General features: G+C 42.5%; 1 protein-coding gene across 9 annotated transcripts in view; it reads right to left on the reverse strand.

The window, feature by feature from the left end:
• The window catches only part of IFRD2 (interferon related developmental regulator 2), a 33,168-nt gene that overhangs the window by 3,722 nt on the left and 3,242 nt on the right, over positions 1-26,204 (reverse strand). The window lies entirely within an intron of this gene.

Here is a 26,204-nt window from a genome sequence, read left to right on the forward strand (position 1 = left end):
CAGGGGGCTGTGAGGGTCAGCAGAGCTGGAACACTTATGTGTAAGGGCAGCTGCTGCAGCAGGAGCCCCAGGCAGGTTCTGGTCACCAGGCTGGCCCTACTTCCAGGAACTACGTACATACTCCCTGTGCCTGCCGGACAAAGTCCATCACACACTGCTCACTCCTCTCTCACTACCCTAGCTGACCAAAGCAGCCCAGCCTTCCCTCATTTGTTTCACCATGCCATGGTCCCTCCAGATATCAGGCCCTCGCCCAGCGTGTTGCCACTAAGTAGTGCTCTCCTCTTCACCTTCTCAAGACTCACCCAGAAGCCCCTCCCCTGAGGCTTCCTTGGTTCCCGTCTGGGACTGACACCACTCCGTGAACTCGTCCCCCAGCACTAGGCCTTCTGGAGTATTGCTACTTTCTTCAATGTCCCCTTGTAACCAAGCAGGACCCTATGGGGTCTTCCTGGGACAGACCCCTCCACCATATCCTCTGTTGTAGTTCATCTCTTAAGTTCCTAGATAATAGTATCAGATGCACATTTCCTGAGTTGTTTTAAAGGTGCCAAAACCACCACCAAATGGAAGAAGTTAACTACGTGATGACCATGAGCACGTAGCCTCTACACCTACTAGCGCCTAAGGATTGATAATGTAAACACCATGACACTGCCCTGTTACCTCACCATCAACCAGTCAGAGAATTGTGCACGAGCTGATCACATTTGCTGGGACCCCTCTCCCTCACCTCGCCGTTAAAAATGCTTTATAGGGACTTCCCTGGTGGCGCAGTGGTTAAGAATCCACCTGCCAATGCAGGGGACACGGGTTCGAGCCCTGGTCAGGGAAGATCCCACATGCCGCGGAGCACCTAATCCTGTGCAACACAACTACTGAAGGCCACGCGCCCTAGAGCCCGTGCTCTGCAACGAGAGAAGCCACCACAATGAGAAGCCCCCGCTCGCCGCAACTAGAGAAAGCCAGCGCGCAGTAACGAAGACCCAATGCAGCCAAAAAGAAAAAAAAAAGTGCTTTACAGAAACCCTTCAGGGAGTTCAGGGTTTCTGAGCACCAGCCACGGCTTCTCCTTTTATTGGCGCCTTACAGTAAACATTACACTTTACTTCACCATAACCCAGTGTCACTGATAGGGACAGAGTAAAATGACAAAGCAAGTAATTAAATAGTTAATCCCAGTAAGGGATTATAAGAAAAAAGTATGGGAGACCCCTGTAAGTTAATGATCACTCAAGAAAGCAGGTTTGCTTAACCACAAACCCATGCAACAGAAGCATGAGACATGCTCCAAAACAACACAACAATGGTGGAATGTGACCCATATCCTGCCCAGTGAGCTCCATAAATTAATGATTCCCAGGACACACTCCTCTGCATGCACTAAAAACAAAACTATAAGCAAAGGTTGACATTATACTAAAACTTGAAATGAATTATCGTATTTTATTATACATTACTGCCTTTTTGCTCATTTCCATTGCACCGTGACAGTCCTGCTTTGACGATGTAATGACAAAAAAACTCCTCACCTGGAGGAGGAGCTGATGATGGAAGCCTGATGTCTACTCAAGGATGAGGAAGCAGGTGGTCTTCTCCCCCTCCCCACTCTCCCTTTGATTATAAAACTGTAGCCCACTAACTTGTACCCAATTAATTTGGCTATATTTGGTAAAAATGGTTATTTTAAAGAAAAAAATTTTATTTCACGCCTACAAAAAATTATGTTTTAATAAATATTAAATTTTAGTTTTGCTAATTGAGGTCAGTATCTACTGTCTAAAACTCACTTTTCAAGACAGGATTAAGATGGCAGAGGAGTAGGACGGGGAGCTCACCCTCTCCTACAAAGACATTAAAAATACACCTACAAGTGGAATGATTCACACAGACCTACTGAATGCCGGAGGAACACCTCAGACTTCCGAAAGGGCAAGAAAACCTCCACGTAACCGGGAAGGACAAAAGGAAAAAGAAAGGGAATTCCCTGGCGGTCCAGTGGTTAGGACTCCACGTTTCCTCTGCGGGGGTCACAGATTCCATCCCTGGTCAAAGAACTAAGATTCCGAAGCAGTGAGACTCTGCTTAAAAAAAAAAAAAAAAAAAAAAAAAGTGGGGCGGGGTGGGGAAGGAATCTAGACACTAGGAACCTAGTGCCCCAGGGAAGGAGCAGTGAAGGTAAACATATTCCAGCACCCTGGGAAGCCTGATCACTGACAGGGACCTTAGCCTAGACAAAGGGGAAGGTCCAGACCCTAAGAAGACAGTGCAGCAACGTGTGTGCAATGGCAAAAGGAGAGTAATCTGCACATAAGGTAGGCACCTCCACCCAGTGCAGCACCCTGTGCACCAGAGCCTGAGACGCTCCTCTGTTGGTGGGGGCGGGGTGCTGAATATCAGGCTCCAGAAGTCAGACCAGGGTTGGCTGTGTGGAGACACTTGAAGAGGCCGGACTGTGGCAAATGAGGGTGTACTCCTAAGAAGCGTAGGTCCGGACTTCCCTGGTGGCGCAGTGGTTAAGAATCCTCCTGCCAATGCAGGGGACACAGGTTTGAGCCCTGGTCCAGGAAGATCCCACATGCCACAGAGCAACTAAGCCCATGTGCCACAACTACTGAGCCCGCGTGCCACTGAAGCCCACACACTTAGAGCCTGTGCTCTGCAACAAGAGAAGCCACCGCAATGAAAAGCCTGCGCACCACAACAAAGAGTAGCTCCCGCTTGCTGCAACTAGAGAAAGCCTGCACATAGCAACGAAGACCCAACGTAGCCAAAAAACAAAAAAACAAAAAAAAAAACGCAGCAGCAGCCTAGGTCCACCAGAGAGGGAAGGCACAATTACTTGGGGGGGCGGGGGGGGATATGGGAAGAGGGGTGGGAAAAATTAGGGGGCTGGGATTAACATTTACACATTAATATATATAAAATGGATAATCAACAAGGACCTGCTGTAGAGCACAGGGAACTCTACTCAGACCCTGTATCTGATAAAAGGAACTTTCCTGGTGGTCCAGAAATTAAGACTCCACGCTCCCAACACAGGAGGGCTGGGGTTCGATCCCTAGTCAGGGAACTAGATCCTGCATGCCACAACTAAGACCCGGTGCAGCCAAATAAATAAATATTAAAAAAAAATCTGAAAAAGAGCAGATATATGTAAATGTGCAACAGAATGACATTGCTGTACACCTAAAACAAACACAATATGGTAAATCAACTATATGCCAAAATAAATGAAAAATTCAATTAAGAAAGAAAGAAAAGGAAAGAAAAAGAAAAGGAAAGAAGGAAGGAAGAAAGAAAGAGAGAAAGAAATCCCTACTCTATTCCCCTCAGGCCTCAGGGACCTAGGCTGGAGTCACATCCATGGAGCTTAAGCAGGTTGGGTCCAAAGGCAGGACTGCTGTGGGCCTGAGCGAGCTGGGGAGGATGTGCCAGCAGATGAGCCCTCTTGGACCTGGAGTGCCTGGTCCCTTCTGGATGAGACAAAATCTCCAGATCAAGGCGGGCCCTCCTACAGCTAAACCAAATATAGTGCACCCAAAGGATGGTGGACCCTCTGGGCTAGAAGAGCTTTGAAAAGTCACCTGGGGGCTTCCCTGGTGGCACAGTGGTTGAGAATCCGCCTGCTAGTGCAGGGGACACGGGTTCGATCCCTGATCTGGGAAGATCCCACATGCCACGGAGCAACTAAGCCCGTGCGCCACAACTACTGAAGCCCGTGCGCCTAGAGCCTGTGCTCTACCACGAGAGAAGCCACCACAATGAGAAGCCCACGCACTGCAACGAAGAACAGCCCCCGCTCGCCACAACTAGAGAAAGCCTGCGCACAGCAACGAAGACCCAACACAGCCAAAAACAAATAAATAAAATTAAAAATTTTTTTAAAAAAGAAAAGTCACCTGGGCTGCACATCTCCTGGAGGTGGAGTTCCCACCTCCATCCTCCTTCCATAGAGTCCCCCACCAAAGTACACTCAATACCCTCAGCATCGTGGTTTTACAGGGGTTGCGATTTGTCTGGAGGGTGAAGGGTAAGAGGGAAGAAGTAAGGAGACACAAGCCCTTGGGTGTTTCTTCTGGCACATTCTACTCTCAGTTACAACCCAGGAACAGGACTTTCTTTAACTAAGGCCCTGGTTGCCCTAAAACCCAAAGTTGGGCATGCATAACCCTGCCACCATGTGGCAGTTAAGAGTAACAACAGGGCTTCCCTGGTGGCGCAGTGGTTGAGAGTCCGCCTGCCGATGCAGGGGACACGGGTTCGTGCCCCGGTCTGGGAAGATCCCAGATGCCGCAGAGCGGCTGGGCCCGTGAGCCATGGCCGCTCTGCAACGGGAGGGGCCACAACAGTGAGGCCCGCATACCGCTTAAAAAAAAAAAAAAAAAAAGTAACAACAACTCTAAAACCAGTGCTTCTGGATACTTAACATTCACAAGGCCTGTAGGGCTGTAAATAAATGATATCTACCCTAGAGAAATGTCTGGGAGTAGGTAATCAAAACAGAATTCAAAACAGGGCTGACTTTCAAAACCCAATTTTAAGAGGTACATTTTACTCTGTTTCAAAAAAAAAAAAAAGCACACAAAAACATACTCAGCATCGCTAATTATTAGAGAAATGTAAATCAAAACTACAAGGAGGTATCACCTCACACCAGTCAGAATGGCCATCCTCAAAAAGTCTACAAACAGTAAATGCTGGACAGGGCGTGAAGAAGAAGGAACCCTCCTACACTGTTGGGGGGAATGTAAAAGGGCACAGCCAGTATGGAGAGCAGCAGCGAAGTTCCTCAAAAAACGAAAAAAGAGCAGTCATATGATCCGGCAATCCCACTTCTGGGCGAATACCCAGAAAAACACCATAGTTCCAAATGGCTCATGCACCCCTACGTGCACTGCAACAGTATATACAATAACCAAGACAAGGAAGCAACCAAAATGTCCATCGATAAATGAATGGATAAAGAAGATGTGGTACATATATACAATGTAATATTGGCCACAAAAAAGGACAAAATAATGCTATTTGCAGCAACAAGAAGGACCTAGAGATGATCACAGTAAGTCAAAGAACCAAAAACATCTTATGATATCACTTATGTGTGGAATCTAAAAATTGATACAAATGAACTAATTTACAAAACAGACTCATAGATTTAGAAAAGAAACTTATGGGTAATTCCCCATGAGTCCAGTGGTTAGGGCTCTGAGCTTTCTTTTCTTTCTTTTTTTTTTTTTTTTTTTTTTGCAGTACGCGGGCCTCTCACTGTTGCGGCCTCTCCCGTTGCAGAGCACGGGCTCTGGACGCGCAGGCTCAGCGGCCATGGCTCACGGGCCTAGCTGCTCCGCGGCATGTGGGATCTTCCCGGACCGGGGCACGAACCCGTGTCCCCTGCATCGGCAGGCGGATGCTCAACCACTGCACCACCAAGGAAGCCCAGGGCTCTGAGCTGTTACTGTCAAGGTCCGGGTTCTATCCGTGGTCACGGAACTAAGATCCCAGAAGCCGCGCGGCATGGCCAAAAAAAACAAGAAAAGAAAAGGAAAGAAACTCATGGTTACCAAAGGGGATAGAGCGCAAGGAGGGATAAATTTGTAGGTTGGGATTAACATGTACACATGAATGTATATAAAACAGACAATCGACAAGGACCTACTGTAGAGCACAGGGAACTCCACTCAACACTCTCTCATAACCTTTATAAAAAAAGAATTCAAAAAAGAATATATATATATAACATTCTCTTTTTTGTACATGTGAAACTAACAAACACTGTAAACTATACTCCAATAAAAATTTAAAGAAAAAAAATAACAGGAAAAAAATTGTAAAAAACATAAACATGTGGAGGTTAAACAATATTTTACTAAACAACCAGTGGATCACTGAAGAAATCAAAAAGGAATTCAAAAAATACCTAGAGATTTCTGACGACAATGCTATGAGATTGGAAATCAATTACAAGAAAAAAACTGTAAAAAACACAAATACATGCAGGCTAAACAGTGCGCTACTAAATAACCAAGAGATCACTGAAGAAATCAAAGAAGAATAAAAAAATACATAGAAACAAATGACAATGAAAACAGGACGACCCAAAACCTATGGGACACATTAAAAGCAGTTCTAAGAGGGAAGTTTACAGCAATTCAATCTCACCTCAAGAAATAAGAAAAATCTCAAATAAACAATCTAACCCTACACTTAAAACATCTAGAGAAAGAAGAACAAAGAAAACCCAAAGTCAGTAGAAGGAAAGAAATAAAAGATCAGGGCAGGGGATTAGGGAAGATGGCGGAAGAGTAAGTCGTGGAGATCAACTTCCTCCCCACAGATACACCAGAAATACATCTACACGTGGAACAACTCCTACAAAACACCTACTGAACGCTGGCAGAAGACCTCAGACCTCCCAAAAGGCAAGAAAGTCTCCCGTACCTGGGTAGGGCAAAAGAAAAAAGAATAAACAGAGACAAAAGGATAGGGACGGGACCTGCACCAGTGGGAGAGAGTCGTGAAGGAGGAAAGGTTTCCACACACTAGAAGCCCCTTCGCAGGCGGAGACTGCGGGTGGCGGAGGGGGGAAGCTTCGGAACCGCGGAGGAGAGCACAGCAACAGGGGTGCAGAGGGAAAAGCAGAGAGATTCCCGCACACAGGATCGCTGCTAACCAGCACTCACCAGCCCAAGAGGCTGGTCTGCTCACCCGCTGGGGCAGGCACGGCTGGGAGCTGAGGTTCGGGCTTCGGTCTGGAGTACAGGGAGAGGACTGGGGTTGGCGGTACGAACACAGCCTGCAGGGGGTTAGTGCACCACGGCTAGCCGGGAGGGAGTACGGGGAAAAGTCTGGACCTGCCTAAGAGGCACGAGACTTATTCATCCCTCTTCGTTTCCTGTGCGAGGAGAGGGGATTAAGAGCGCTGCTTAAAGGAATTCCAGAGACGGGCGCGAGCCGCGGCTAAAAGCGCGTCCCCTAGAGACAGGCATGAAACGCTAAGGCTGCTGCTGCCGCCACCAAGAAGCCTGTGTGCGAGCACAGGTCACTATCCACACCGCACTTCCGGGAAGCCTGTGCAGCCCGCCACTGCCAGGGTCCCGGGATCCAGGGACAACTTCCCCGGGAGAACGCACGGCGCGCCTCAGGCGGGTGCAATGTCATGCCGGCCTCTGCCACCGCAGGCTCGCCCCGTGCTCCGTACCCCTCCCTACCCCCAACCTGAGTGAGCCAGAGCCCCCGAAGCAGCTGCTCCTTTAACCCTGTCCTGTCTGAGCGAAGAACAGACGCCATCCGGCGACACACAGAGGCGGGGCCAAATCCAAAGCTGAGCTCCTGGGAGCTGTGAGAACAAAGAAGAGAAAGGAAAATCTCTCCCAGAAGCCTCAGAAGCAGCGGATTAAAGCTCCACAATCAACTTGATGTACCCTGCAGCTGTGGAATACGTGAATAGACAACAAATCATCCCAAATTGAGGAGGTGGACTTTGAGAGCAAGATGTATGATTTTTTCCCCTTTTCCTCTTTCTGTGAGTGTGTATGTGTATGCTTCTGTATGAGATTTTGTCTGTATAGCTTTGCTTCCACCATTTGTCCTAGGGTTCTATCCGTCCATTTTTTAAAATAATTTTTTTCTTAATAATTATTTTTTATTTTAATAACCTTATTTTATTTTACTTTATCTTCTTTCTTTCCTTCCTTCCCTCCTTTAGGTAACAAATCATTCCAAATTGAGGAGGTGGACTTTGAGAGCAAGATTTATGATTTTTTTCCCCTTTTAGTCTTTTTGTGAGTATGTATGTATATGCTTCTGTGTGAGATTTTGTCTGTATAGCTTTGCTGCCACCATTTGTCCTAGGGTTCTATCTGTCCGCTTTTTGTTTGTTTTAATTTTTTTTTAATAATTATTTTTTATTTTAATAACTATATTTTATCTTACTTTATTTTACTTTATCTTTCTTTTTTCCTTCCTTCCCTCCTTCCTTCCTCCCTCCCTCCCCTTTCCTTCCTTCTTTCTTTTTTTTTCTTCCTTCCTTTCTTTCTTTCTTTCTACTAATTCCTTCTTTCTACTTTTTCTCCCTTTTATTCTGAGCCATGTGGATGAAAGGCTCTTGGTGCTGCAGCCAGGAGTCAGTGCTGTGCCTCTGAGGTGGGAGAGCCAACTTCAGGACACTGGTGCACAAGAGACCTCCCAGCTCCACATAATATCAAATGGCGAAAATCTCCCAGAGATCTCCATCTCAACACCAGCACCCAGCTTCACTCAACGACCAGCAAGCTACAGTGCTGGATACCCTATGCCAAACAACTAGCAAGACAGGAACACAACCCCACCCATTAGCAGAGAGGCTGCATAAAATCATAAGTCCACAGACACCCCAAAACACACCACCAGACGTGGACCTGCCCACCAGAAAGACAAGATCCAGGCTCATCCACCAGAACACAGGCACTAGTCCCCTCCATCATGAAGCCTACACAACCCACTGAACCAACCTTAGCCACTGGGGACAGACAGCAAGAACAGCGGGAACGACGAACCTGCAGCCTGCAAAGAGGAGACCCAGAACACAGTAAGATAAGCAAAATGAGAAGACAGAAAAACACACAGCAGATGAAGGAGCAAGATAAAAACCCACCAGACCTAACAAATGAGGAGGAAATAGGCAGTCTACCGGAAAAAGAATTCAGAATAATGATAGTAAAGATGATCCAAAATCTTGGAAATAGAATAGACAAAATGCAAGAAACATTTAACAAGGACCTAGAAGAACTAAAGATGAAACAAACAACAATGAACAACACAATAAATGAAATTAAAAACACTCTAGATGGGATCAATAGCAGAATAACTAAGGTAGAAGAACGGATAAGTGACCTGGAAGATAAAATAGTGGAAATAACTACTGCAGAGCAGAATAAAGAAAAAAGAATGAAAAGAACTGAGGACAGTCTCAGAGACCTCTGGGACAACATTAAACGTACCAACATTCGAATTATAGGGGTTCCAGAAGAAGAAGAGAAAAAGAAAGGGACTGAGAAAATATTTGAAGAGATTATAGTTGAAAACTTCCCTAATATGGGAAAGGAAATAGTTAATCAGTCCAGGAAGCACAGAGAGTCCCATACAGGATAAATCCAAGGAGAAATACGCCAAGACACATATTAATCAAACTGTCAAAAATTAAATACAAAGAAAACATATTAAAAGCAGCAAGGGAAAAACAACAAATAACACACAAGGGAATCCCCATAAGGTTAACAGCTGATCTTTCAACAGAAACTCTGCAAGCCAGAAGGGACTGGCACGACATATTTAAAGTGATGAAGGAGAAAAACCTGCAACCAAGATTACTCTACCCAGCAAGGATCTCATTCAGATTTGATGGAGAAATTAAAACCTTTACAGACAAGCAAAAGCTGAGAGAGTTCACCACCAAACCAGCTTTACAACAAATGCTAAAGGAACTTCTCTAGGCAAGAAATACAAGAGAAGGTAAAGACCTACAATAACGAACCCAAAACAATTAAGAAAATGGGAATAGGAACATACATATCGATAATTACCTTAAATGTAAATGGACTAAATGCTCCCACCAAAAGACACAGAGTGGCTGAATGGATACAAAAACAAGACCCATATATATGCTGTCTACAAGAGACCCATTTCAGACCTAGAGACACATACAGGCTGAAAGTAAGGGGATGGGAAAAGATACTCCATACAAATGGAAACCAAAAGAAAGCTGGAGTAATAATTCTCATATCAGACAAAACAGACTTTAAAATAAAGACTATTAGAAGAGACAAAGAAGGACACTACATAATGATCAAGGGATCGATACAAGAAGAAGATATAACAATTGTAAATATTTATGCAGCCAACATAGGAGCACCTCAATACATAAGGCAAATACTAACAGCCATAAAAGGGGAAATCGACAGTAACACATTCATAGTAGGGGACTTTAACACCCCACTTTCACCAATGGACAGATCATCCAAAATGAAAATAAATAAGGAAACACAAGCTTTAAATGATGCATTAAAAGAGATGGACTTAATATTTATAGGACATTCCATCCAAAAACGACAGATTACACATTTTTCTCAAGTGCTCATGGAACATTCTCCAGGATAGATCATATCTTGGGTCACAAGTCAAGCCTTGGTAAATTTAAGAAAACTGAAATTGTTTCAAGTATCTTTTCCGACCACAACGCTATGAGACTAGATATCAATTACAGGAAAAGATCTGTAAAAAATACAAACACATGGAGGCTAAACAATACACTACTTAATAACGAAGTGATCACTGAAGAAGTCAAACAGGAAATTAAAAAATACCTAGAAACAAATGACAATGGAGACACGACGACCCAAAACCTATGGGATGCAGCAAAAGCAGTTCTAAGAGGGAAGTTTATAGCAATACAATCCTACCTTAAGAAGCAGGAAACATCTCGAATAACAACCTAATCTTGCACCTAAAGCAATTAGAGAAAGAAGAACAAAAAATCCCCAAAGTTAGCAGAAGGAAAGAAAACATAAAAATCAGATCAGAAATAAATGAAAAAGAAATGAAGGAAACGATAGCAAAGATCAATAAAACTAAAAGCTGGTTCTTTGAGAAGATAAGCAAAATTGATAAACCACTAGCCAGACTCATCAAGAAAAAAAGGGAGAAGACTCAAATCAATATAATTAGAAATGAAAAAGGAGAAGTAACAACTGACACTGCAGAGATACAAAAGATCATGAGAGATTACTACAAGCAACTCTATGTCAATGAAATGGACAACCTGGAAGAAATGGAAAAATTCTTAGAAATGCACAACCTGCCAAGGCTGAATCAGGAAGAAATAGAAAATATGAACAGACCAATCAGAAGCACTGAAATTGAAACTGTGATTAAAAATCTTCCAAAAAACAAAAGCCCAGGACCAGATGGCTTCACAGGCGAATTCTATCAAATATTCAGAGAAGAGATAACACCTATCTTCTCAAACTCTTCCAAAATATAGCAGAGGAGGAAGACTCCCAAACTCATTCTACGAGGCCACCATCACCTTGATACCAAAACCAGACAAGGATGTCACAAAGAAAGAAAACTACAGGCCAATATCACTGATGAACATAGATGCAAAAATCCTCAACAAAATACTAGCAAACAGAATCCAACAGCACATTAAAAGGATCATACACCATGATCAAGTGGGGTTTATTCCAGGAATGCAAGGATTCTTCAATATACGCAAAACAATCAATGTGATAAACCGTATTAACAAACTGAAGGAGAAAAACCATATGATCATCTCAATAGATGCAGAGAAAGCTTTCGACAAAATTCAACACCCATTTATGATAAAAACCCTGCAGAAAGTAGGCATAGAGGGAACTTTCCTCAACATAATAAAGGCCATATATGACAAACCCACAGCCAACATCGTCCTCAATGGTGAAAAACTGAAACCATTTCCACTAAGATCAGGAACAAGACAAGGTTGCCCACTCTCACCACTCTTATTCAACATAGTTTTGGAAGTTTTAGCCACAGCAATCAGAGAAGAGAAAGAAATAAAAGGAATCCATATCAGAAAAGAAGTAAAGCTGTCACTGTTTGCAGATGACATGATACTATACATAGAGAATCCTAAAGATGCTACGAGAAAACTACTAGAGCTAATCAATGAATTTGGTAAAGTAGCAGGATACAAAATTAATGCACAGAAATCTCTGGCATTCCTATACACTAATGATGAAAAATCTGAAAGTGAAATCAAGAAAACACTCCCATTTACCAGTGCAACAAAAAGAATAAAATATCTAGGAATTAAACCTACCTAAGGAGACAAAATACCTGTATGCAGAAAATTATAAGACACTGATGAAAGAAATTAAAGATGATACAAATAGATGGAGAGATATACCATGTTCTTGGATTGGAAGAATCAACATTGTGAAAATGACTCTACTACCCAAAGCAATCTACAGATTCAATGCAATCCCTATCAAACTACCACTGGCATTTTTCACAGAACTAGAACAAAAAATTTCACAATTTGTATGGAAACACAAAAGACCCCGAATAGCCAAAGCCGTCTTGAGAACGAAAAACGGAGCTGGAGGAATCAGGCTCCCTGACTTCAGACTATACTACAAAGCTACAGTAATCAAGACAGTATGGTACTGGCACAAAAACAGAAAGATACATCAATGGAACAGGATAGAAAGCCCAGAGATAAACCCACACACATATGGTCACCTTGTCTTTGATAAAGGAGGCAGGAATGTACAGTGGAGAAAGGACAGCCTCTTCAATAAGTGGTGCTGGGAAAACTGGACAGGTACATGTAAAAGTATGAGATTAGATCACTCCCTAACACCATACACAAAAATAAGCTCAAAATGGATTAAAGACCTAAATGTAAGGCCAGAAACTATCAAACTCTTAGAGGAAAACATAGGCAGAACACTCTATGACATAAATCACAGCAAGATCCTTTTTGACCCACCTCCTAGAGAAATGGAAATAAAAACAAAAATAAACAAATGGGACCTAATGAAACTTCAAAGCTTTTGCACAGCAAAGGAAACCATAAACAAGACCAAAAAGATAACCCTCAGAATGGGAGAAAACATTTGCAAATGAAGCAACTGACAAAGGATTAATCTCCAAAATTTATAAGCAGCTCATACAGCTCAATAACAAACAACCCAATCCAAAAATGGGCAGAAGACCTAAATAGACATTTCTCCAAAGAAGATATACAGACTGCCAACAAACACATGAAAGAATGCTCAACATCATTAATCATTAGAGAAATGCAAATCAAAACTACAATGAGATATCATCTCACACCAGTCAGAACAGCCATCATCAAAAAATCTAGAAAGAATAGATGCTGGAGAGGGTGTGGAGAAAAGGGAACACTCTTGCACTGCTGGTGGGAATGTGAATTGGTACAGCCACTATGGAGAACAGTATGGAGGTTCCTTAAAAAACTACAAATAGAACTACCATATGACCCAGCAATCCCACTACTGGGCATATACCCTGAGAAAACCATAATTCAAAAAGAGTCATGTACCAAAATGTTCACTGCAGCTCTATTTACAATAGCCAGGAGATGGAAGCAACCTAAGTGTCCATCATTGGATGAATGGATTAAGAAGATGTGGCACATATATACAATGGAATATTACTCAGCCATAAAAAGAAACGAAATTGAGCTATTTGTAATGAGGTGGATAGACCTAGAGTCTGTCATACAGAGTGAAGTAAGTCAGAAAGAGAAAGACAAATACCGTATGCTAACACATATATATGGAATTTAAGAAAAAAAATGTCATGAAGAACCTTCGGGTAAGACAGGAATAAAGACACAGACCTACTAGAGAATGGACTTGAGGTAATGGGGAGGGGGAAGGGTAAGCTGTGACAAAGCGAGAGAGAGGCATGGACATATATACACTACCAAACGTAAGGTAGATAGCTAGTGGGAAGCAGCCGCATAGCACAGGGAGATCAGCTCGGTGCTTTCTGACCGCCTGGAGGGGTGGGATAGGGAGGGTGGGAGGGAGGGAGACGAGAGAGCGAAGAGATATGGGAAGATATGTATATGTATAACTGGTTCACTTTGTTATAAAGCAGAAACCAACACACCTTTGTAAAGCAATTATACTCCAATGAAGGTGTAAAAAAAAAAAAAGATCAGGGCAGAAATAAATGAAATAGAAACGAAGAAAACAATAGCAAAGATCAATAAAACTAAAAGCTGGTTCTTTCAGAAGATAAACAAAATTGATAAACCTTTAGCCAGACCCACCAAGAAAAAAAGGGAGAGGACACAAATCAATAAAATTAGAAATGAAAAGGGAGACATCACAACTGACACCGCAGAAAAACAAAGAATTACAAGAGACTACTACAAACAACTATATGCCAATAAAATGGACAACCATGAAAAAAGGGACAAATTCTTGTAAAGGTTCAATATTCCAAGACTGAACCAGGAAGAGTTAGAAATATAAACACACTTATCACAAGTAATGAAATTGAAAACATAATTAAAAATCTTCCAACAAACCAAAGTCCAGGACCAGATGGCTTCACAGGTGAATTCTATCAAACATTTAGAGAAGAGCTAACACCCATCCTTCTCAAACTCTTCCAAAAAATTGCGGAGGAAGGAACACTCCCAAACTCATTCTATGAGGCCACCGTCACCCTGATACCAAAACCAGACGAAGATACTACAAAAAAAGAAAATTACAGACCAATATCACAGATGAATATAGATGCAAAATTCCTCAACAAAATGCTAGCAAACAGAATCCAACAACACACTCAAAGGATCATATACCATGATCAAGTGGGATTTATCCCAGGGATGCAAGGATTCTTCAATATATGCCAATCAATCAATGTGACACACCATATTAACAAACTGAAGAATAAAAAGCATACGATCATCTCAATAGATGCACAAAAAGCTTTTGACAAAATTCAACACCAGTTTATGATAAAAACTCTCCAGAAAGTGGGCACAGAGGGAACTTGCCTCAACATAATAAAGGCCATATACGACAAACCCACAGCAAACATCATTCTCAATGGTGAAAAACTGAAAGCATTTCCTCTAAGATCAGGAACAAGACAAAGATGTCCACTCTTTTTTTTTTTTTTTTTTTTTAAGATGTCCACTCTTACCACTATTATTCAACATAGTTTTGGAAGTCCTAGCCACGGCAATCAGAGAAGAAAAAGAAATAAAAGGAATACAAATTGGAAAAGAAGAAGTAAAACTGTCACTGATTGCAGGTGACATGATACTGTAGAGAGTCCTAAAGATGCCACCAGAAAACTACTAGAGCTAATCAATGAATTTGGTAAAGTTGCAGGATACAAAATTAATGCACAGAAATCCCTTGCATTCCTATACATTAACAACGAAAAATCAGAATGGGAAATAAAGGAAACAATCCCATTTACCATTGCAACAAAAAGAATTAAATACCTAGGAATAGGACTTCCCTGGTGGCACAGTGGTTAAGAATCTGCCTGCCAATGCAGGGGAAACAAACAGGTTTGAGCCCCGGTCCAGGAAGATCCCACATGCCGCGGAGCAACTAAGCCCATGCGCCACAACTACTGAGCCTGCGCGCCTAGAGCCTGTGCTCCGCAACGAGAGAAACCACCACAATGAGAAGCCTGTGCACCACAACAAAGTGTAGCTCCCTCTCGCAGCAACTAGACAAAGCCCGCGCGCAGCAACAAAGATCCAAAACAGCCAAAAATAAAAATAAATAAATAAATTTATTTAAAAAAAAAAAACAAAACAAACCCTAGGAATTAACCTGCCTAAGGAGACAAAAGACCTGTACTCAGAAAACTATAAAACGCTGATGAAAAAAATCAAAGATGACATAAACAGATGAAGAAATATACCATGTTCTTGGACTGGAAGAATCAATATTGTGAAGATGACTATACTATCCAAAGCAATTCACAGATTCAATGTGATCCCTATCAAACTCCCAATGGCATTCTTAACAGAATTAGAACAAAAAATTTTACAATTCGTATGGAAACACAAAAGACCCCGAACAGCCAAAGCAATCTTTTTTTTTTTTTTTGCCGTACACAGGGCCTCACTGTTGTGGCCTCTCCCGTTGCGGAGCACAGGCTCCGGATGCACAGGCTCAGTGGCCATGGCCCACGGGCCCAGCCGCTCTGTGGCATGTGGGATATTCCCAGACTGGGGCACAAACCCGTGTCCCCTGCATCGGCAGGCGGACTCTCAACCACTGTGCCACCAGGGAAGCCCTGCCAAAGCAATCTTGATAAAGAAAAACGGAGTTGGAGGAATCAGGCTCCACAACTTCGAACTATACCACAAAGCTACAGTAATGAAGACAGTATGGTACTGGCACAAAAACAGAAATATAGATTAATGGTACAGGATAGACTGCCCAGAGATAAACCCATGCACATATGGTCACTTAATTTACGACAAAGGAGGCAAGAACATACAATGGAGAAAAGACAGCCTCTTCAATAAGTGGTGCTGGGAAAACTGGACAGCTACATGTAAAAGAATGAAATTAGAACACTCCCTAACACCATACACAAAAATAAACTCTAAATGGATTAAAGACCTAAATGTAAGACCGGACAGTATAAAACTCTTACAGGAAAACATAGGAAAAACACTGTTTGACATAAACCACAGCAAGATCTTTTCTGACCCACCTCCTAGAGTAATGGAAATTAAAACAAAAATAAACAAATGGGACTTAATTAAACTTAAAAGCTTCTGCACAGCAAAGGAACCATAAACAAGACAAAAAGACAACCCGCAGAATGGAGAAAACATTTGCAAATGAAACAAAAGACAAAGGATTAATCTTCAAAATATACAAACAGCTCATGCAGCTCAACATCTAAAAACCAAACAATCGAAATAAAACATGAGTGGAGGACCTAAACAGACATTTCACCAAGGAAGACATACAGATGGTCAAGAGGCACATGAAAAGAAGCTCAACATCACTAATTATTAGAGAAAGGAAAATCAAAACTACAATGAGGAGTCACCTCCCGCCGGTCAGAATGGCCATTATCAAAAAATCTAGAAACAATAAATGCTGGAGAGGGTGTGGTGAAAAGGGAACCCTCTTGCACTGTTGGTGGGAATGTACAATGATACAGCCACTATGGAGAACAGTACGGAGGTTCCTTAAAAAACTAAAAATAGAACTACCATATGACCCAGGAATCCCACTACTGGGCATATATCCTGAGAAAATCATATATTTCAAAAAGATACATGTACCACAATGTTCATTGCAGCACTATTTACAATAGCCAGGACATGGAACCAACCTAAATGTCCATAACAGATGAATGGATAAAGAAAATGCGCCACATATATACAATGGAATATTACTCAGCCATAAAAAGAAACGAAATTGAGTTATTTGTAGTGAGGTGGATGGACCTACAGTCTGTCTTACAGAGTGAAGTAAGTCAGAAAGAGAAAAACAAATACCATGTGCTAGCGCATATATGGAATCTGGAAAAAAATGGTACTGATGAACCTATTTGCAGGGCAGGAATAAAGATGTAGACATAGAGAATGGACTTGAGGACACAGGGTGGGAGGGGGAAGCTGGCACAAAGTGAGAGTAGGATCGACATATATACACTACTGAATGTAAAACAGTTAGCTAGTGGGAAGCACAGGGAGATCACCTCCATGTTTTGCGATGACCTAGAGGGGTGGGATAGTGAGGGTGGGAGGGAGGCTCAAGAGGGAGGAGATATGGGGATATATGTATGCATATGGCTGATTCACTTTGGTGTACTACAGAAACTAACACAGTATTGGGACACAATATACTCCAATAAAGATCTATTAAAAAAATATATATATATATAAAGAGAAATGACAACAAAAACACCACATCCAAAACCTATGGGATGCCACAAAAGCAGTTCTAAGAGGGAAGTTTACAGTGATACATTTGCTACCTCTGAAAACAAGAAAAATCTCAAATACAGAAACATAACCTACACCTAAAGCAACTAGACAAAAACGACAAACAAAACCCAAAATTAGTAGAAGGAAAGAAATCATAAAGATCAGAGCAGAAATAAATGAAATAGAGACAAAGAAAACAATAGGAAAGATCAAGGAAACTAAAAGCTGGCTCTTTGAGAAAATAAACAAAATTGATAAATCTTTAGCCAGACTCAGCAAGAAAAAAAAAGGGAGTGGGCTCAAATCAATAAAATTAGAAATGAAAAATGATAAGTTACAATGGACACCACAGAAATAAAAGGGTCATAAGTGACTACTACAAACAACTATATGCCAATAAGATGGACAACCTAGAAGAAATGGACAAATTCTGGGGAATTCCCTGGCGGTCCAGTGGTTAGGACCCTGCACTTCTACTTCCAGGGGCCCAGGTTCATTCCCTGATGGGGGAACTAAAATTCCACAACATGTAGGGTGTGGTTATAAATAAACACTTAAAAAAAATTGTTTTAATTAAAATAAAAAAGAAATGGACAAATTCATAGAAATACACAACCTTCCAAGACAGAACCAGGAAGAAACAGAAAATATGAAGAGACCAATCACAAGTAATGAAATTGAAACTGTGATTAAAATACTTCCAACAAACAGGAATTTCCAGGTGGCGTGGTGGTTAAGAATCTGCCTGCCAATGCAGGGGACACGGGTTCGAGCCCTAGTCCGGGAAGATCCCACATATTGCGGAGCAACTAAGCCCGTGCACCGAAAATACTAAGCCTGCACTCTAGAGCCTGTGAGCCACAACTACTGAAGCCCGTGCACCTAGAACCTGTGCTCCGCAACAAGATTAGCCACCGCAATGAGAAGCCTGTGCACCGCAATGAAGAATAGCCCCTGCTCGCTGCAACTAGAAAAAAGCCTGTGCGCAACAAAGACCCAATGCAGCCAAAACAAAACAAAACAATACGAAACAAAATGTGGTACATATATACAATGTTACTCAGCCGTAAAAAAGAATCAAATAGGAATCGGAACCAAGATGGCGGAGTAGAAGGACATGCTTTCACTCCCTCTTGTGAGAACATCAGAATCACAACTAGCTGCTGGACAATCATCAACAGGAAGACACTGGAACTCACCAAAAAGGATACCCCACATCGAAAGACAAAGGAGAAGCCACAGTGAGATGGTAGGAGGGGTGCAACCACAGTAAAATCAAATCCCATAACTGCTGGGTGGGTGACTCACAGACTGCAGAACACTTATCCCACAGAAATCCACCCACTGGAGTGAAGGTTCTGAGCCCCAGGTCAGGCTTCCCAACCTGGGGGTCCGGCAATGGGAGGAGGAATTCCTAGAGAATCAGACTTTGAAGGCTAGTGGGATTTGATTGCAGGACTGCGACAGGACTGGGGGAAACAGAGACTCCGCTCTTCGAGGGCACACATAAAGTAGTGTGCACATCAGGACCCAGGGGAAGGAACAGTGACCCCACAGGAGGCTGAACCAGACCTACCTGCTAGTGTTGGAGGATCTCCTGCAGACGCGGGGGTGGCTATGGCTCACTGTGGGGACACGGACACTGGCAGAAGTTCTGGGGAGCACTCCTTGGCGTGAGCCCTCCCAGAGTCTGCCATTAGCCCCACCAAAGAGCCCAGGTAGGATCCAGTGTTGGGTTGCCCAGGCCAAACAACCAACAGGGAGGGTACCCAGCCCCACCCATCAGCATCAAACGTATTAGTTTTACTGAGCTCTGCCCACCAGAGCTACTGTCAGCTCTACCCACCACCAGTCCCTCCCATCACGAAACTTGCACAAGCCCCTTAGATAGCCTCATCCACCAGAGGGCAGACAGCAGAAGCAAGAAGAACTACAATCCTGCAGCCTGTGGAAGGAAAACCACATTCACAGAAAGACAGGCAAGATGAAAAGGCAGAGGGCTATGTACCAGATGAAGGAACAAGATAAAACCCCAGAAAACAACAAAATGAAGTGGAGGTAAGCAACCTTCCAGAAAAAGAATTCAGAATAATGATAGTGAAGATGATACAGGACCTCGGAAAAAGAATGGAGGCAAAGGTCGAGAAGATACAAGAAATGTTTAACAAAGACTTAGAAGAATTAAAGAACAAATAAACAGAGATGAACAATACAATAACTGAAATGAAAACTACACTAGAAGGAATCAATAGCAGAATAACTGAGGCATAAGAACGGATAAGTGACCTGGAAGACAGAATGGTCGAATTCACTGCTGCAGAACAGAATAAAGAAAAAAGAACGAAAAGAAATGAAGACAGCCTAAGAGACCTCTGGGACAACATTAAACACAACAACATTCGCATTATAGGAGTCTCAGAAGGAGAAGAGAAAGAGAAAGGACCAGAGAAAATATTTGAAGAAATTATAATCGAAAACTTCTCTGACATGGGAAAGGAAACAGCCACCCAAGTCCAGGAAGCACAGAGAGTCCCATACAGGATAAACCCAAGGAGAAACATGCCGAGACACATAGTAATCCAACTGGCAAAAATTAAAGACAAAGAAAAATTATTGAAAGCAGCAAGGGAAAAACAACATACAAGGGAACTCCCATAAGGTTAACAGCTGATTTCTCAGCAGAAACTCTACAAGCCAGAAGGGAGTGGTATGATATACTTCAAGTGATGAAAGGGAAGAACCTACAAACAAGATTACTCTACCCGGCAAGGATCTCATTCAGATTTGATGGAGAAATCAAAAGCTTTACAGACAAGCAAAAGCTTAGAGAATTCAGCACCACCAAACCAGCTCTACAACAATGCTGAAGGAACTTCTCTAAGTGGGAAACACAAGAGAAGAAAAGGACCTACAAAAACAAACCCAGGCCCGCGCACCGCGATGAAGAGTGGCCCCCGCTTGCCACAACTAGAGAAAGCCCTCGCACAGAAAAGAAGACCCAACAGAGCCATAAATAATAAATTTAAATCATATGGGCTTCTAAAAAGACCTCTGTTTAAAAAAAAAAAAAAACCAAAAGAATTAAGAAAATGGTCATAGGAACATACATATCGATAATTAAACCTTAAATGTGAATGGATTAAATGCTCCAACCAAAAGACACAGGCTTGCTGAATAGATACAAAAACAAGACCCATCTATATACTGTCTACAAGAGACCCACTTCAGACGTAGGGACACATACAGACTGAAAGTGAGGGGATGGAAAAAGATACTCCACGCAAATGGAAATCAAAAGAAAGCTAGAGGACTTCCCTGGTGGCGCAGTGGTTGAGAGTCTGCCTGCCAATGCAAGGAACACAGGTTCGTGCCCCGGTCCGGGAAGATCCCACATGCCGCGGAGTGGCTGGGCCCATGAGCCATGGCCGCTGAGCCTGCGCGTCCGGAGCCTGTGCTCCGCAACAGGAGAGGTCACAACAGTGAGAGGCCCGCGTACCGCAAAAAAAAAAAAAAGAAGAAAGCTAGAGTAGCAATACTCATATCAGATCAAATAGACTTTAAAATAAAGAATGTTACAAGAGACAAGGAAGGACACTACACAATGATCAAGGGATCAATCCAAGAAGAAGGTATAACAATTATAAATATATATGCACCCAACATAGGAGCACCTCAACACATAAGGCAACTGCTAACAGCTATAAAAGAGGAAATGGACAGTAACACAATAATACTGGGGGACTTTTAACACCTCACTTACACCAATGGACAGATCATCCAAAATGAAAATAAATAAGGAAACAGAAGCTTTAAATGACACAACAGACCAGATAGAATTGATATTTATAGGACATTCCATCCAAAAACAGCAGATTACACTTTCTTCTCAAGTGTGCATGGAACATTCTCCAGGATATATCACATCTTGGGTCACAAATCAAGCCTCAGTAAATTTAAGAAAACTGAAATCATATCAAGCATCTTTTCTGACCACAAAGCTATGAGATTAGAAATGAATTACAGGGAGAAAAACGTAAAAAACACAAACACGTGGAGGCTAAACAATACATTACTACATAACCAAGAGATCACTGAAGAAATCAAAGAGGAAATCAAAAAATACCTAGAGACAAACGACAATGAAAACACAATGATCCAAAACCTATGGGATGCAGCAAAAGCAGTTCTAAGAGGGAAGTTTATAACTATACAAGCCTACCTCAAGAAACAAGAAAAATCTCAAATAAACAATCTAACCTTGCACCTAAAGGAACTAGAGAAAGAAGAACAAACAAAACCCAAAGTTAGCAGAAAGAAAAAAGTCATAAAGCTCAGAGCAGAAGTACATGAAACTGAAACAAAGAAAACAATAGGAAAGATCAATAAAACTAAAAGCTGGTTCTTTGAAAAGATAAACAAAATTGATAAACCATTAGCCAGACTCATCAAGAATAAGAGGGAGAAGACTCAAATCAATAAAATTAGAAATGAAAAAGGAGAAGTAACAACAGACACCACAGAAATACAAAGCATCCTAAGAGACTACTACAAGCAACTCTACGCCAATAAAATGGACAACCTGGAAGAAATGGACAAATTCTTAGAAAGGTATAACCTTCCAAGACTGAACCAGGAAGAAATAGAAAATATGAACAGACCAATCACAAGTAATGAAATTGAAACTGTGATTAAAAATCTTACAACAGAAAAAAAAAAAATCTTCCAACAGGGGCTTCCCTGGTGGCCCAGTGGTTGAGAGTCTGCCTGCCAATGCAGGGGACATGGGTTCAAGCCCTGGTCTGGGAAGATCCCAAATGCCACGGAGCGGCTGGGCCCGTGAGCCACAACTACTGAGCCTGCGCGTCTGCAGCCTGTGCTCCGCAACGAGAGGCCACGACAGTGAGAAGCCCACGCACTGCGATGAAGAGCGGCCCCCACTCGCCACAACTGGAGAAAGCCCTAGCACAGAAACTAAGACCCAACACAGCCAAAAATAATTAATTAATTTAAAAAAGCTGACGCAGCCACAGATAAAATAAAAATAAATTAAAGAAAAAAAATCTTCCAACAAACAAAAGTCCAGGACCAGATGGCTTCACAGGTGAATTCTATCAAGCATTTAGAGAAGAGCTAACATCCATCCTTCTCAAACTCTTCCAAAAAATTGCGGAGGAAGGAACACTCCCAAACTCATTCTATGAGGCCACTGTCACCCTGATACCAAAACCAGACAAAGATACTACAAAAAAAGAAAATTACAGACCAATATCATTGATGAATACAGATGCAAAAATCCTCAACAAAATACTAGCAAACAGAATCCAACAACACATTAAAGGGATCATACACCACGATCAAGTGGGATTTATCCCAGGGATGCAAGGATTCTTCAATATACGCAAATCAATCAATGTGATACACCACATTAACAAATTGAAGAATAAAAACCATATGATCATCTCAATACATGCAGAAAAAGCTTTTGACAAAATTCAACACCGGTTTATGATAAAAACTCTCCAGAAAGTGGGCATACAGGGAACCTACTGTATAATACAGAGAACTCTACTCAATATTCTGTGATAACCTATCTGAGAAAAGAATCTGAAAAAGAATGAATATATGTATATGTATAACTAAATCACTTTGCTGTACACCTGAAACACAACATCGTAAATCAACTACACTCCAGTATAAAATTTTGTAACATAAAACAAACTCCCAAAAAACTCACTTTTCAAATAGCTCTTTGTTGCTATGTTATATTACTGTAAAGATTAATTAAGTTATTAAAAAGATATTCTAAGCTTGTTTCTAAAGCTGATCACTGTAATCTATCCTTGGATGAAAATTAGATGCCCATAACGTATAACCAAGGGATTATACATACAAGGAAAAAAAAATCATTTAGAGCTTCCCTGGTGGCGCAGTGGTTAAGAATCCGCCTGCCAATGCAGGGGACACGGGTTCAAGTCCTGGTCTGGGAAGGTTCCACATGCCGCAGAGCAACTAAGCCCATACGCCACAACTACTGAGCCTGCGCTCTACAGCCTGCGAGCCACTACTACTGAAGCCCGTGCGCCTAGAGCCTGTGCTCCGCAACAAGAGAAGCCACCGCAATGGAAGTCTGCACACCAAAGTGAAGAGTAGCCCCCGCTTTCTGCAACCAGAGAAAAGCCTGTGCGCAACAACGAAGACCCAACGCTGGCAAAAATAAAATAAATAAATTTGTTAAAAAAAATCATTTAAAAGAATGTGTCCAACCCAGATAAAAGGCCTCTTATCAGGTATTCTTAAGTACATCAGGCACAAAGAAACTGAAGGGAATCAACTTCCAAGAATTAAGGTACTTTTACCCTAATTACTAGAAGTGCCCAACGGAGGACTTCCTGAGCACTGATGTCAGTCTTCCCCTCCTCCGACCCTTACAAGTGCTGACCCTGTATTTCCAGTTTGCAGCAAGACGGTTCACCACTGGGGTCACCTTCTGTACTACTCCTTTGTGGCAATTTCTCTGGCATTAACACCTCGTTGGGAGACTACTTTAGAAGAGATAACATCTAGGGACTTCCCTGGTGGTCCAGTGGTTGGGACTCCGTGCTCCCAATGCAGGGCGCCCAGATTCGATCCTTGGTCAGGGAACTAGATCCCACATGCCGCAACTAAAGATCCTGAATGCAGCAATGAAGATCCCACGTGCAGCAACAAAGACCTGATGCAGCCAAATGGTTAAATAAATATTAAAAAAAAAAAAAAAAGAGATAACATCTAAAGTTGTAAATCTTGATTAAATTGCACGGTGATAGGGAAACGAAACTTTTAGATAGCTAACCATTGCTCCAGTGGAAGCTGCCGTGTCCTTGGAAATGGCTGCTCCAACAAGGGCTATCTTACAGGCGGGAGCCATTCCTCCAGCGGAGACTATTATCCCAGGGAAAAATGCACCCAAGGGTAAGGAGAGACCTCCGATATATTTAGGAGCTCCTCTGTACTCCGAGTTACCCAAGGGGCCCATTTTCAGTCCAGCTAGCACCCGCAGAGGCATAAGTTACTAACCAACTGCCTCTAGGGTTCTGCCTCTAAGAGAAATTTATAATAAAAATCAAGAAACAATAAGAGGGCTTCCCTAGTGGCGCAGTGGTTGAGAATCCGCCTGCCGATGCAGGGGACATGTGTTCGAGCCCTGGTCCGGGAAGATCCCACATGCCACGGAGTGACTAAGCCTGTGCGCCACAGCTACTGAGCCTGCGCTCTAGAGCCCGCGAGCCACAACTACTGAGACTGCGTGCCACAATTACTGAAGCCTGTGAGCCTAGAGCCCGTGCTCTGCAACAAGAGAAGCCACCTCAATGAGAAGCCTGCACACTGCAACGAAAGGGTAGCCCCCGCTCGCTGCAACTAGAGAAAGCCCACGTGCAGCAACGAAAATCCAATGCAGCCAAAAATAAATAAATTAAAATAAATAAATTTTTTAAAAAAAGAAACAATAAGAGTTCATGTGCTTTTTTTCAATGTCCGATTTAAGTCTGGCAGAAGTTGGAAAGTTTTGCTGAGGATTCTAAGCTTTCCACAAAGTTTATTTGGTTAATGATCTCACCAGGGGGGATTTACAAATCTTATCCAACTGCTGCACCCCAGAGAAAGAACAGCATATAATACTGGCAGCCTGAGACCAACAGGGCCACACAGTGTACCGCTTGCAGAACAAAGCTGTCCCCGAGGCAGACCCACAGTGGAATTACTAAATAAATTCTATTCATAGGGATAGATGGGACCATATGATTAATTGTTTAATAAAGGCTATAAAATTTTTTTCAGTAAAACCTGTCAATTACAAAGAAGTAAAAAAAGTCCAACAGGAATTAAACGAAAATCTGACAGTATTTCAAGAAAGGTTAATAGAAACTTTTAAAAAGTATATGAATGTGGATCCCTCCTCTCGGGAGGGACAGGCCCTTTTGGCTATGCATTTCATAGCCCAGTCTGCCCCAGACATCAGGCACAAAATTCAAAAAGCAATGGCCGGACTCCCCTGGTGGCACAGTGGTTAAGAATCCATCTGCCAATGCAGGGGACATGGGTTTGATCTCTGGTCCGGGAAGATCCCACATGCCGCGGAACAACTAAAGCTCCTGCGCCACGACTACTGAGCCTGCGCTCTAGAGCACACGAGCTACAACTACTGAAGCCCGCACACCACAACTACTGAAGCCCGCGCACCTAAAGCCCGTGCTCTGCAGCAAGAGAAGCCACTGAAATGAGAAGTGTGTGCACCACAATGAAGAGTAGCCCCCGCTCTCTACAACTAGCGAAAGCCCGCGTGCAGCAACGAAGACCCAACGCAGCCAAATAAACATACATTTTTAAAATAAATAAATAAATAAATAAATATGTGGTAAAAAGCAATGGCCGGTCCTCAGACACCTATAAGCGACTTGCTCCAATTGGCTTATTCAGTTTTCAATAATAGGAATATAACCTAAGAGATTAAATGCACCCAAAGAAATATACAAAAGGCCCAAATGATGGCAGTAACTTGATCCTCTGAAAAACCACTAAAGGGGAGGCTGGGCTTTCTGGGCCAATCTGGCCATGGTAAACCACAGGGCCCATGGGTACCGAGACAGTGTACCCTACATGGACAAGGGGGCACTGAAAGAAAGACTGTCATCAATGTACCCTTTGCAAATAGCCAGGGCACTGGCAGAGGGAATGCCCCAGA

Source organism: Delphinapterus leucas, chromosome 10, assembly GCF_059928025.1.
Source record: "Delphinapterus leucas isolate spDelLeu-1000000601 "Yukka" chromosome 10, BTC_Dleu_Yukka2, whole genome shotgun sequence".
Classification (NCBI taxonomy): Eukaryota; Metazoa; Chordata; class Mammalia; order Artiodactyla; family Monodontidae; genus Delphinapterus; species Delphinapterus leucas.